Raw genomic sequence first — 15,072 nt, 5'->3', positions numbered from 1 at the left:
TTCCTGGTGACCTCATTGTGTCTGGAGCAGATTCCTGGTGTCTACACTGTCTCTGGAGAAGGTTCCTGGTGCTTTCACTGTATCAGGAATATATTCTTGGTGCCCCCACTGTCCGTGGAGTAGATTCCTGGTGCCTTCACTGTCTCTGGAGCAGATTCCTGGTACCTTGACTTTCTCTGGAGCAGATTCCTGGTGCCTTCACTGTATCTGGAAAATATCATTGGTGCCCTCGCTGTCTCTGGACCAGATTCCTGATGCCTTCACTGTCTCTGGAGCAGATTCCTGATGCCCTCACTGTCTTCGGAGCAAATTCTCCGTGCCCTCACTTTCTCTGGACCAGATTCCTTCTGTCCTCACTGTCTCTGGAGCAGATTCCTGATGCCCTTAATGTCTCTGGAACAGATTCCTGGTGCCCTTACTGTCTCTGGAGCAGATTCCTGATATACTCACTGTGTCAGGAGAAGATTCCTGATGCCCTCATTGTCTCTAGATCAGATTCCTGATGCCCTCACTGTCTCTTGAGCAGATTCCTGATGCCCTCACTATCTTTGGAGCAGATTCCTGGTGCCTTCACTGTTTCTGGAGAAGATTCCTGATGCCCTCACTATCTCTGGAGCAGATTCTTGGTGCCTTTGCTGTATCTGGAAAATATTCTTGGTGCCCTCATTGTATCGGGAGCAGATTCCTGTAGCCATCCCTGTCTCTTGAGCAGATTCCTGATGCCCTCACTGTCTCTGGAGCAGATTCCTGTTGCCATCCCTGTCTCTGGAGCAGATTCTTGATGCCTTCACTGTCTATGGACCAGATTCCTGGTGCCTTCACTTTCTCTGGAGCAGATTCCTGGTGCCCTCCTGTCTTTGGAGCAGATTCCTGCTGACCCAACTTTCTCTGGAGCTGATTCCTAGTGCCTTCACTGTCTCTGGAGCAGATTTCCGATGTCCTCCTGTCTCTGGAGCAGATTCCTGCTGACCCCACTGTCTCTGGAGCTGATTCCTAGTGCCTTCACTGTCTCTGGAGCAGATTCCTGATGACCTCCTGTTACTGGAGCAGATTCCTGCTGACCTGATTGTCTCTGGAGCAGATTCCTGGTGCCTTCACTCTCTCTGGAGAAGATTTCCAATGTCCTCCTGTTTCTGGAGCAGATTATTGATGTTGTCCTGTATCTGAAGAACATTGCTCGTGCCTTCACTGTCTCTGGAGCATATTCTTGATGCCCCCAATGACTGTGGAGCAAATTTCTGGAGCTTTCATTGTCTGTGGAGTAGATTCCTGCTACCCTGACTGTCTTTAGAACTGATTTCCGATGTCTCCTGCCTCTGGAGCAGATTCCTGTTATACTCTTGTATCTGGAGCAGATACATCCATAGACTTTAATATGGAGAAAAGTATGTGCCCCCCACATCCATCTCCAGGGGCTTCTCTGTCCTCATCTACATCCATAGACATTAATAAGGAGAAAGTATGTGCCCCCCACATCCACCTCCAGGGGTTTCTCTGTCCTCATCTACATCCATAGACATTAATATGGAGAAAAGTAAGTGGCCCCCACATCCACCTCCAGGGGCTTCTCTGTCCCCATCTACATCCATAGACATTAATATGGAGAAAAGTATGTGCCCCCCACATCCACCTCCAGGGGTTTCTCTGTCCTCATCTACATCCATAGACATTAATATGGAGAAAAGTATGTGCCCCCCACATCCACCTCCAGGGGCTTCTCTGTCCTCATCTACATTCATAGATATTAATATGGAGAAAAGTATATGCCCCCCACATCCACCTCCGGGGGATTCTCTGTCCTCATCTACATTCATAGACATTAATATGGAAAAAGTATGTGCCCCCCACATCCATCTCCAGGGGCTTCTCTGTCCTCATCTACATCCATAGACATTAATAAGGATAAAAGTATGTGCCCCCTACATCCACCTCCAGGGGCTTCTCTGTCCTCATCTACATCCATAGACATTAATATGGAGAAAAGTATGTGCCCCCCACATCCACCTCCAGGGGCTTCTCTGTCCTCATCTACATCCATAGACATTAATATGGAGGAAAGTATGTGCCCCCCACATCCACCTCCGGGGGCTTCTCTGTCTTCATCTACATCCATAGACATTAATATGGAGAAAAGTATATGCCCCCCACATCCACCTCCAGGGGCTTCCCTGTCCTCATCTACATCCATAGACATTAATATAGTGGAAAGTATGTGCCCCCCACATCCACCTCTGGGGGTTTCTCTGTCCTCATCTACATCCGTAGACATTAAAATGGAGAAAAGTATATGCCCCCCACATCCACCTCCGCGGGCTTCTCTCTTCTCCTCTACATCCATTGATATTTATATTGAGAAAAGTATGTGCCCCCCACATCCACCTCCGGGGGCTTCTCTGTCCTCATCCATAGACATTAATATGGAGAAAGTATGTGCCCCCCACATCCACCTCCAGTGGCTTCTCTGTCCTCCATCTACATCCTGTGACAGAGTCTCATGCATTATATGCGAGGGGAGGTATGTGTCACTCAGGTCGCTCTCCTGTGTGAACTAAAACCTACTAGATTTCTGCCATCATGCTATATGTTGGCGGTTAATGTTACACGTACGCCGCCTAAGTTCAGATAGGGGCGAGACCGGTTACATGAATTCATTGTTATCCTGGGGGAACCGTTACTCAGGGCGACCATAGGCTGCAGCTTCTCTCAGGCACAGGATAGATTCAATTGCTGACCAGACACATTTGACAAGAGTCCTCAGAAATGGTAGAACAGTAACATTTAATGAAGCACAGCCTGTCAATTTAAGCGTCTCTTTGAGTAACAGGCTCCAGTAACAGTGCAATCTCCTTCACAGCACAGCTGTACACAGTCTATTATCCGGTAGCACAGTACAGCACAGTTTTAATGCATACACAACCACAGGCTTTTCCTTCACAAAGACTCAATAGTACACAGCATTCTTTATCCTGCATGGAGATGGAGGGGGGGAGGGTTTGATGAGGGAGAATATCCCTATGACACGATTCCTTCCAGTCCTTATCTTTCTGTCTGATAATACTCAGGGAGTCTATCTGACCTGTGTTTAGCTTCTCTCTTGACCTGAATTCTGTTCCCTTGCCTTCTGTGAGATACAGAACACACACACACACACCACCTTTATCTTCGGCTCCAGCCAGACAGTAAACAACTTCCCCACAATCCCCCTGGGGCTCTGCTAAAACACTCCCTGTCTCCTGTGACCGTGTTAACCCCTCTATTTGCTGGATGCTTCTGGGGCACAACACTTCTTGTCTCCTGTGCTTGTGCTACTTCTAATAGTTGCTGGATGCTTTTGAAGCTACAGCACTACTTCTGCATGTCACATTAACTCTCTTAAATGGTGTGGTTTTAAGGGAATGGCAAAGAGGGTGGGAGGCCATTCCCTTATCTCCCCTCAGGGTGTGGCTAAGCAAGATTAAATGCTCAGGGACTATTTTTCTTTGTGTTTGGAGAGACAAGGTCTCCAGATTGGACAGCCAGAGCTCAGGAAGGATCTGAAGGCTGGGTTATCACCTATGTGGGATAACCACACACACATATGGACTGTGCTATCGTTTATCTTTTGTTTTGTTGTTTTGCCAGTAAGGCCGTGTTTATTTTGCTGGAGTTGCAGGGCTTTATGCCATACAATAAAGCCTGCAAAGAAAACCCGGGTTCCTGAGTCTACTTTCGAAAGCGGCCTAGTGAGTCATCTTACAACAGTTGGTGCGAGAGTGCGTGCAAGAATCCAGTAACACGTTTAACTGCTACAGAGAAGGGTGGCTGTCTTGGGTGAAGGCTGCCAGACGGCAGAAGTCGTCCGGCAGCAAGGAAGAGCTAATTAAGCACCTGGTGCAGAGCTGGCAGAGAATGCAGCGCTTGCAGAGTCATCAGAGCATCCAGCAGAGCATGCAGCAGCAGCACCGTGAGCAGCTACAGCAACAAGAAACCACTAAGCTGCTGATACAACTGTTTCAGCTCCAGAAACAGCAGAAACAGGATCAGCATTGCCAACAGCAACCGCAGATCGAGTTACTTGCATTGGCGATCCGTGGCAAGGCGATGGCTCCAACAAGTCCAGGTGATGACACATATGTCAGGAAGACGGTAAGGAGAGCGTTACAGAAGATGACCCCGGGGGATGATGTTGAGGCATTTCTGACTGTTTTTGAGAGGGTGGCAGAACAGGAGAAATTGACACTGGAGTAGTGGGAGGAGGTTCTGGCTCCAGATTTGACCGGGGAGCCGCAGCAGGCCTATTATGATCTGACTTTATAGGACGCAAAGGAATACGCTAAATTAAAAACCGAGATATTGGCACGCTCAGGAGTGACTATGTCTGTCAGAGTGCAAAGGATCCACCAATGAGCATATGCTGGTGACAAACCTCCACACTCACAGATGTTCAACTTGCTGCATCGGGTCCAGAAGTGGCAGCAGCTAGAATCTTCTTCTCCTGCTCAGATGGTTGAGCGTGTGGTGATGGACAGGTTCATCCATTCCCTACCGAGGACGGTGCAGACCTGGGTCACCCAGGGCAACCCTCGGAATGCAGACAACATTGTTGGTCTGGTAGAGAGGTACCAAGTGATCGAAAAATCCCTGGGGAAACCCGACATAGTCACCTACCCATACTTTAGTGCCCAAAAGGGGACGGGTTCACCAAGAAAGTGGTTCAGAGCCACCACTGGGGGGTATCCCACTTCCACTGAAGGTGCCGCAAGGACTGTTGGTAGGAATGTGATCTGTTAGTGGTGTCACAATCCAGGACACGTAGCCGCCCAGTGTCATATGTCTGCTGAGCCAATGGACTGCAGCCTAGGCAGACAATGTTCATATTATGCTTACCCAGCCTGCAGTGTGGACTGTCAATCTGGCAAGGAGCCAAAGGCGTGTGCCATATCCATTAATGGAGTGATGGTCGTGGGGCTGTTGGACTCCAGGAGTTTGATAACCTTGATCAATGCCACCCTTCCCCACCAGCTGATCCCTACCAAATCTGTGGGTGTCTGCTGCATACATAGGGACGCCAAGAACTACCCGGTGGCCAGAGTGGCAGTCGGAACAAACTGTGGCACCCAATCCCACGAGGTCGGGGTGGTCAAGGACCTGATACATCCCGTCATATTGGGGTGCAATTTTACCATGTTCTGGGACTTGTGGGGGAAGGGAACCAGGCTTAGTCACTTGGACAAAAGCCAGAACCCAAGAGAAATACCCTGGTCAACATCGGAAATGGATGAATTCCCACTGTGTGTCCTTGCTGGCGATGAGGATGAAACTGTAACCGAGTTGGCTGACCTCTCGGAATTAGAAGTGCCCAAAGAGAACTTTGAGTCAGCCCAAGTTCGGGACTTGTCCTTGAAGGGGGCATGGGACATTGTTACTGTTTGTAATGGTGTTGCTCAAGAGCCGGGGGCGGACACCAGGTACCCACACTTTGCAGTTCAAGGGGAGCTATTATACTGGGTGACTGAACTAAAAGGTGAAGAGGTAGTGGAACAGCTGTTGGTTCCAGGGCAATATTTGTCGGAGGGTATTAGACATGGCCCATTCACAGATACTGGGGGGCACTTAGGGGTTGAGAAAACTCAGGAGAGAATAATGAGGAGGTTCTATTGGCCAGGATGTTACCGGGAGATCCTAGGTCCCGCCCCACCTGCCAGATAACTGACAAACCTCCCACTTCCGTAGTCCCTTAGTTCCACTACCTGTGATAGAGGTTCCCTTTGAGAGGATTGCCATGGACCCCGTAGGTTCCTTAGTTAAATTGGCCCGGGGCCACCAATACATCCTGATGGTCATGGACTATGCGACCCGGTACCCCTGAGAGCTGGTCCATATTTTTGCTTGAACAGGTCTGCCAATAGAGATTTTGACAGAACAAGGAACCCCCTTCATGAGCAAAGTGATGAAGGAACTATGCAGAGTTCTTCAGATTGCCCAGATTCGGATCTCAGTTTACAATCCGCAGACGGACGGCCTAGTGGGACGCTTCAACAAGACCTTAAAAGAGATGCTCAGGAAAGTTGTTGAAAAGGATGGGTTAGACTGGGACTACTTGCTCCCATTTCTACTTTTCTCCATCAGAGAAGTTCCTCAAGCATCCACCGACTTCTCCCCATTTGAGATCCTGTAAAGATATCTTCAAAGGGGTCTCCTAGACATCACCAAGGAAACCTGGGAAGCCGAGGTCATGTGCCACTGGAGCATCATTGAAGGTGTCGCCCAGTTACAGGAGACAATGGCGAAGTTGATGCCCATCGTGAAGGAACATCTCCTGCAGGAAGCTCAGGCGAGGGTATATAACCGATCGGCAAGACTGAGACAGTTCCAACCTGGGGATTGCATTCTGGTTCTCATTCCTACCATTGAAAGTAAGTTTCTGGCTAAGTGTCAAGGCCCGTATGAGGTGGTTGAGAAACTCGGTGAAGTGAACTACAGAGTCCATCAACCTAGCCAAAGGAAGCCACACCAGGTGTACCATGTAAACCTGCTCAAGCCGTGGCGAGATCGGAAACCCGTGGGAGCTCCTTGCCTGGAATGCACTCCCGAAGGTCAGGTGGAAGATGTCATGATAGCGGAGACCCTTTCGCAAGCCCAGAAGAACCAGTGTCGAGAACTGCTCCAGCAGAATCAGGACCTGTTCTCAGAGTTGCCGGGGCATACCCAGGTGGTAGAACATGACATACTAACAGAGCCGCATGTAAGGGTGAACCTGAAGCCATACAGGACTCCTGAAGCATGCCGGGAGGTGATCTCAACCGAGGTGAAGAGGATGTTAGACCTTGGAGTGATAGAGAAGTCGAAGAGTGGATGGTCGAGCCCCATCGTCCTCATACCAAAACCCAACAGAGAGTGGGGGTTTTGTAATGACTACCGCTGGCTAAATTAGGTATCCTGATATCCAGTGTTAACAAGCTTATCGAGAGGCTGGGACCGGTGAGGTATATTACCACCCTCAACCTGACGAAGGGCTATTGGCAGATCCCCATGTCTTTTTGAAACTTTTTGACAGTTAGGGTGATCAATAAGTGGAACAGGCTGCCACGAGAGGTGGTGAGTTCTCCTTCAATGGACGTCTTCAAACAGAGGCTGGACAGACATCTGTCTGAGATGATTTAGTGAATCCTGCTTTGAGCAGGGGGTTGGACCAGATGACCCAGGAGGTCCCTTCCAACTCTACCATTCTATGATTCTATGATGTCTCAGATGGCCAAGGAGAAGACGGCTTTCTCGACAACTGATGGGTGCTTGCAATACACTCGGATGACGTTTGGACTACAGGGGGCCCCAGCCACCTTCCAGAGGGCTTTGCATCGGATCTTAGGCCATCATAAGAAGTATGCTGCAGCCTACCTTGATGACATTGTAGTCTTTAGCCTAGACTGGGCTAGTCATCTGCCAATGGTACAGGCTCTCTGGATGCTCTAAGGAAGGCGGGGTTTACTATAAATCCGAAGAAATGTGCTATTGGAAAGGAGGAGGCCAAGTACTTAGGCTACATCATCGGGAGAGGTGAAATCACAGGTCAGTAAGATCAAGGCAATTCAGAACTCGCTGCAACCACTCTCCAAGAATTACCGGCGGTTTATCCCAAATTTTGCCTTGATTGCCGCACCACTGATGGACCTTCTGAAAGGCACCAAATCTACAATGGCGAAAGCGAAATCAATGGATGATACTGAGATGGCATTTCAAGAGCTGAGAATGGCTCTACGTAAGCAGCCGGTCCTGGTCGCACCAGACTTCAGTAAAGAATTTGTGGTCCAGACAGACTCCTCAGAAGTTGGCTTGGGAGCCATACTGTCCCAAGAGATAAATGGGGAAGAGCATCCTGTATATGAGCCGGAAGCTATCATCCTGCAAGAAAAATTATGCCATTGTGGAGAAAGCATGCTTAGCCATAAAATGGGCCATAGACATGCTAAGATATTACCTACTTGACCGAAAGTTTAAATTGGTGTCAAACCATGCCCCTTTGAGATGGTGGAGGGAAAAGAAGGGTAAGAATTCCCGGGTAACTAGGTGGTTCTTAGGGCTCCAAGACTTTAACTTTTACGTTGAGCATAGACCTGGGAAGTTACACGCTACTGCTGATCCCCTCTCCAGAATTCTCTGTTTGGTGTCCGAAAGTGCCCAAACCCCTGGCTTTGGGAAGAGGGTGGGAATATGTGACAGAGTCACTGGTATTATATGTGAGGGGAGGTATGTGTCACTCAGATTGCTCTCCTGTGTGAACTAAAACCTACTAGATTTCTGCCAGCATGCTATATGATGGGGGTTAACTCTCTCAAAGGGTGTGGTTTTATGGGAATGGCAAAGAGGATGGGAGGCCATTCCCCTACCTCCCCTCAGGGTGTAGCTGAACAAGCTTAAATGCTCAGGGACTATTTTTCTTTCTGTTGTTGTGCTTGAAGAGACAAGGTCTCCAAACTGGATAGCCATAGCTCAGGAAGGAGCTACCTGTGTGGGATAACCACACACACATATGGACTGTGTTATCGTTTCTCTTTTGCTTTGTTGTTTTTCCAGTAAGGCCGTGTTTATTTTGCTGGAGCTGAAGGGCTTTATGCCTTACAATAAAGCCTGCAGAGAAAACCCGGGTTCCTGACTCTACTTCAAAAAGCGGCCGAGTGAGTCGTCTTACTACAATCCAAAGACATTAATATGGAGAAAAGAAAGTATGTTCCCAACACATCCACCTCCAGGGGCTTCTCTGTCCTCATCTACATACATAGACATTAATATGGAGAAAAGTATGTACCCCCCACATCCACCTCCAGGGGCTTCTCTGTCCTCATCTATATCCATAGACAATAATATGGAGAAAAGAAAGTATTTTCCCAACACATCCACCTCTGGGGGCTTCTCTGTACACCATTTGCATCCATAGACTTTAAAATGGAGAAAAATATGTGCCCTCCACATCCACCTCCAGGGGCTTCTGCGTCCTCCATCTACATCCATAGACATTAATATGGAGAAAGTATGTGCCCCCCACATCCACCTCCGGGGGCTTCTCTGTCCTCATCTACATCCATAGACATTAATATGGAGAAAGTATGTCCCCGCCCCCCACCCCACCCCAACATCCACCGCCGGGTGCTTCACGGTCCTCATCTATATCCATAGACACTAATATGGAAAAAAGTATGTGCCCTGTGACAACACAGCTTTTCTTCTTAATTATGCCAGACATACATTCAGAAGGCCGGGAGCCATATACCTTTATTTTTATGGTGACTTTTTTATTTGTGTTGTTCTTTGGTTGGTCAACACAGACTATTATTTTTATAAACCTAAATGTTGATCATTTGTGTTAATATTTGTTAATTGATGAATGTCTGTTGTTTACATCTTATATCAGCTCCCACAATGTATTGTCTGCCAGTTTTGCAATACAGGGACTCGGGGTCTTTGAACAATGGATGTTTGCTAAATATGTTAAATACCATTGTAGGATGTTTGCCAGTCAACATTAGGGGATGAGCTGTGGATACTTGAGCCCTGTGGAATAATATCATCATCCTGTATCCTTGACCTGTAGATGTGTGCTTGAAAGGACAATTGTGAACTATTTAAGGCACATACTGTATATCTGTATCAAAGAGACTTTACAAAAAAAAGAGAGTCAAGAGAGACTGTTGGGGACAGAAACCAGGACACATGGCTCCATCAAGAGGAATACAGATCTGCTACATTGATTATCACTGAACTCTCAGATGTTATGAGGAGATCCAGGTTGGGACAATCAGGTCACCTGGCCACATATCTCACGGCTCTAATCCCGGCAGGCCAGCGGAAGGGTGAAACTCTGTAACTTGCACCATCTTGTGTATTTGCTGGGACTGTTCTATATGTTTATTATCTGTTTGGTGGTTCAATAAAGTATTGCCACACAGTGTTACCCTCACTCTCTTGTGTTTGAGTAGGAGGGACATGTTGTGATTTTTAATTTTGGAATAAAAGGATTTATCGCAAGTGACACTGGATTTTACCTTCTTTATATATCCTTGCAAGTGTATGCTGGACACTAATCCGTGAGCCTGTGATTCCTGTGAGTATCAGGTGATATGAGCTAATTAACTTTTTTCAGTCTACACAGGGGTATTGACCCTCAGGCACAGACACATAGGTTGTTTCACTTGCTGACCAGACACACTTAACAAGAGTCCTCATAAACGGTAGAACAGTAGCATTTAATAAGAAGCCGAACAGCCAGTGCAAGTTAAGTCTTATGAGCAACAGACTCCAGTAACAATCAGTACAGTTTCCTTAGCAGCACAGCAGTTCACAGTCTTCCCAGTAGTACAGGACAGCACAGTTCTAATGCAAAGGCACACTAATGAACACAGCATTCTTTACAGCACAGTGAGATGGAGGGGGGGAGGGTTTCCTGGGGGAAATGATCCCTGTGACACCATTTCTTCCAGTCTTATCTTTCTGCTTGACAATACTCTGCACTGCTAGTTCAGGAACTCTACCTGACCTGTGCTTAGCTTCACTCCTGACTTGAATCCTATTCATTTGCAGATGTAGAACACACACAACACCTTTCTCTTCGGCTCCAGCCAGACAGTAAACAACTTCCCCACAATCACCCTGGGGCTGTGCTAAAACACTCCCCTTCTTCTGTGACTGTGTTAACCCCTCTATTTGCTGGATGCTTCTGGAGCACAACACTTCTTGCCTAATGTGCTTGTGTTACTGCTAATAGTTGCAGAATGCTTTTAAAGCAACAGCACTACTTCTGCATGTCACACTCCGCAGCAGCACTACTTCTGCATGTCCCACCTTTACTATTCTTAAAGGGCCAGCAGTCGGCCCTCGCTATCGTTAGAGAGCCATCAGCCGGCTATGCTTTGTTGTTCCCATTATTAACGAGTGGGTATCCCATACTGTTATTGCGTATGCAGTGACTGCAAGGGCTGCTTAAAATTTGGAGGCACTCCAATGCCCCTTGCAAGAGACATAGAGGTCAAAGAACTTCCTAAAAACAATGTTCCCATTATTAGGAAATGGGTCTCCCATAGTGTTAGCCTATGCAGTGAAGCAACGGCTGCCAAAAATTTGGAGGCACTCAAATGCCACTTGCAAGAGACGTAGATATGTTGATATGGTACATATGGTGGTGATATGGTGGTGGAGAATGAGGATGCAGAGAAGAAGGAGAACAAGAGCAAATAGACAAAATAAGGAAGTGTAAACCCATGTCTGGGTGTGAAGACAGAGGTGCATGGGAATAGAGTTAGACCTCCCAAAAAAAGCCACTGTATTTGAGTTTATGTTACGCTGCTATCATTCGGAGGTGTTGAGAAGTCTGGCCCAATCCAGCCCTTGTTCATTTTTATAGGAGTCAGCCTGTCAGCATTTTCAGTTGAGAGGCGAATGCGCCTATCGGTTATAATTCCACCGGCCACAATAAAAACCCGCTCTGATAAAACGCTAGCGAAAGGGCAGGCCAGGACCTCCAAGCGTAGAGAGCCAGTTCATGCCACGTGTCCAGCTTGGATACTCAATAATTATAAGGCACAGAGGAATCACGGTGGATGTTGGAACGGTCGGCAAGGTACTCCCTCACCATCTTCCGAAACTTAGCACTCCTTGTGAGAGTACCCCCGCCTCAGGGCCTGTGCGATGGGAGGCTCTGAGAAAACTCTCCCAGAACTTTGACAGTGTTCCCCAGCCTCTGCTGGATTGCAATTGTGTCTCTCTCACCTGTACTCATTGGTTGTCCAACGAACTGTGACCTCTGCTGCCAGCGTTTTCAGATGGCTATTTCTTCACTAATTCCGCAACAAGGGCCTTCTTGTACTGCCCTATTTTATTAGGCCTGTCCTGCAAAGGAATAAGAGACATAAAGTTCTCCCTGTAGCGTGGGTCTAGAAGTGTCACCAAACAGTAATGACTGTCACCCAAAATTTGGACAATGCGAGGGTTACGGGAAAGGCAGCATAACATAAACTCAGCCATGTGTGCCAGACTGCAAGGAGGCAAGACTTCTGTGTCCTCACCAAGAGGATGACTGACCATGCTCTCCTCCTCATCCTCCTCCTCTTCCTCCTCATCCTCCTCCTCTTCCTCCTCCTCTTTTCTGTACTCAGGCCATCCACACTGAACAGACAGTATGGCAGTTGTGCAGGTAGTAGCGTCTATAGCGCAGGAAACTAGTTCCTGTTCTTCCTCCTTCTCATCTTCCTAATTGTTACCCAATCCACATTGGGATGAGATGAGGCTGGGCTGTGTATAATCACCTTGTATGGTTCCTTGCTCCATCTCATCGTGCTCCGCCTGCAATGCATCCTCTTTAATTGAGAGCAGAGAGCGTTTCAGAAGACAGAGAAGTGGGATGGTGATGCTAATTATGGCGTCATCGCCGCTCACCATCTTAGTGGAGTCCTCAAAGTTTTGGAGGATGGTACATATGTCTGACATTCATGTCCACTCCTGAGATTTTTTGTGTGGAGTCTGACCTGAATACCGATGCTCTTGTTTATGCAGGTAGTCAACAACTGTCCTCTTCTACTCACAAATCCTTCCCAACATCTGCAATGTAGAGTTCCAACGCATGGGGACATCACACACCAATCGGTGAGCCAGAAGCTGCAAACACTGCTGAAGCACGGCAAGAGCGGCGGACACTGTAGCTGACTTTCTAAAATGGGCACACAGGCAGCGTACTTTGACAAGCAGATCTGACCGATCCAGGTAGGTTTTGAGAAACCGCTGAACCACAATGTTAAGCACATGGTCCAGGCATGGTACGTGTATGAGCTCGCCTCGCTTCAGAGCTGCCACCAGGTTCTGGCCATTGTCACACATGACCATGCCTGGCTGTAAGTTCAGCGGTGTGAGCCACAGATCTGCCTGCTCTTTCAAAGCTGTCCACAACTCTTCAGTGTTGTGTGGTTTGTCACCTAAGCATATTAGCTTCAGCACAGTGCTGCAGTGCTTCCAGCTTGTGACTGATGTGGTCATTTCGGAGATGGATGCTGAAGAGGAAGAGGAGGTGCAGGAGCTGTAGAATGTGGTGGCAACCCTGATTGACCCAGGGCCTGCAATCCTCGGCACCGGGAGGACGTGTTCTGTCCCAAGGTCCTACTGAGTCCCTGTTTCCACTATGTTAACCCAGTGTGCCGTCAGCGAGATGTACCGTCCCTGCCCACAAGCACTTGTCCATGTGTCCATGGTTAGGTGGACTTTCCCAGTAACTGCATTGTTGAGGGCACGGCTAATGTTGTGGGACACGTGCTTGTGTAATGCGGGGACGGCACACCGGGAGAAATAGTGGCGGCTGGGGGCCGAGTACGGAGGGACGGCTGCCGCCATGAGGTTGGGGAAAGTTTCCGTCTCAATGACCCTAAAAGGCAACATTTCGAATGTAATCATTCGCGAAATGTGTGAATTTAGTAGTGTGGCCTGAGGGTTGTGAGCTGTGTATTTGCGCTTGCCTTCCAAGGACTGGGGTAGGGACAACTGAACACTGCGCTGGGACAAGGACATGGACGTGCTTGCTGATGGTGCTAGCTGATAGTGTTCAACAACAGATGCACGACAGGAGGCATCTTGGCATGCGCTATGGACAGGGGATTGGCGTGCACGCACAACAACTGAGCAAGCAGTGGTGTCACCCGCAGACACTGTTGCTGGACCCTGGGGTTCTGCCCACTTAATCGGATGCTTTGCTGCCATGTGCCTGATCATGCTGGTGGTGGTCAGGCTGCTAGTTTTGCTACCCCTGCTGTTGCTGGCCTGGTAAGTGGTGCAAATGGCCTTTTTGAGGTTATCGTTATCGGCAGAGTCTTTAAAAAACAACCAGACTCGGGAAGACCTAACAGTTGTACTGGCATTTTGCATCATGCTGATGTTACGGGGAACGGTTGCCTGCCTTCTGTCTGCGGCCACCCCACTGCTTGTTCCTGCCTCTTGTGGTGCTATGCCTCACACTCCCTGTGTGCTGCTGTCCTCGCTCTGCATGTCACCTTGCCAGGTTGGGTCAGTGACTTCATCATCCACCACCTCATCTTCCATTTCCGCACCCTGGTCCTCCTCCTGAATGTCTGGCAATTGTGTCTCATCATCATCCACCGCTTGTGACAGTTTTCCACCATTGCCTTTGTGTGACCGTGGCTGCTCAAATATTTGGGCATGGCTACATGTGATCTCCTCTTGCCCCCCTTCAAGTGGACCGGGCGAGAGGCCCAAATCTATAAATGGAAAAGTGAACAGCTCTACGGAGTGTCCAAGTGTGGGATCAGTTGTCTCCGGGCACTCGGCATGGTGGGAGGAAGGAGTATCAGGGTGAGGAATATGCGGTCCAGACTCACGGCTACTGAGACTTGACCGTGTGGAAGACAGGTTGGTGGTGGTGGTGGCTAAGTGACTGGAAGCATTATCTGCTATCCAACCAACAACCTTTTCACACTGCTCTGTGTTCAATAGTGGTGTTCTGCGGTCCCCTATTAATTGGGACAGGAAGGTCGAGCGACAAGATGTGGGAGCGTGTTGTGGCACAATTTCCGCTTGCCCTCGGCCTCGTCCTCTGCATGCACTATCAATCAACATCACGTCCACTTCTCCATCCCTTGCCACGTGCCTTGCCCATTTTAAATGGAGGACAATATCTTCCACGCTCACTACAAATGGCTGGATTTGAACCGATGTGATACGTGTGACGGAAAACCACAGTTTTAAATACCTGGCCTGTAGGTTACTATTTTTCACTGCGACCTCGTGTCAATAACTTCACTGACACACTGCAACAAAATTTAAATGGAGGCCAATATTTTCCACGTTCACTATAAATTTCTGGATTTTTATCGCTGTAATATGGAAAGAATCTGGCTGTATTCTGCAGTGGCAAGAAGCAAATAGAGCACAAAAACGGTGTTCTCTGGATTGATTTTTAACCAAATAATCAGGATTAAGATAAAAAAAATAATTATCCTTGGCCCCTGAGACCTGGGGCTATTTCTAGAAATATCTGTAATAGAAACAGCAGACAGAACTGGAATGGAGCCTCTTGTGCTGTATTATATACTGCAGTCTGCC

This window comes from Phyllobates terribilis, unplaced genomic scaffold (genome assembly GCF_046119375.1).
Source record: "Phyllobates terribilis strain yellow unplaced genomic scaffold, ASM4611937v1 Scaffold_1__5_contigs__length_1240528914, whole genome shotgun sequence".
Lineage (NCBI taxonomy): Eukaryota > Metazoa > Chordata > Amphibia > Anura > Dendrobatidae > Phyllobates > Phyllobates terribilis.
Note: the sequence above shows the minus strand (reverse complement) of the source record.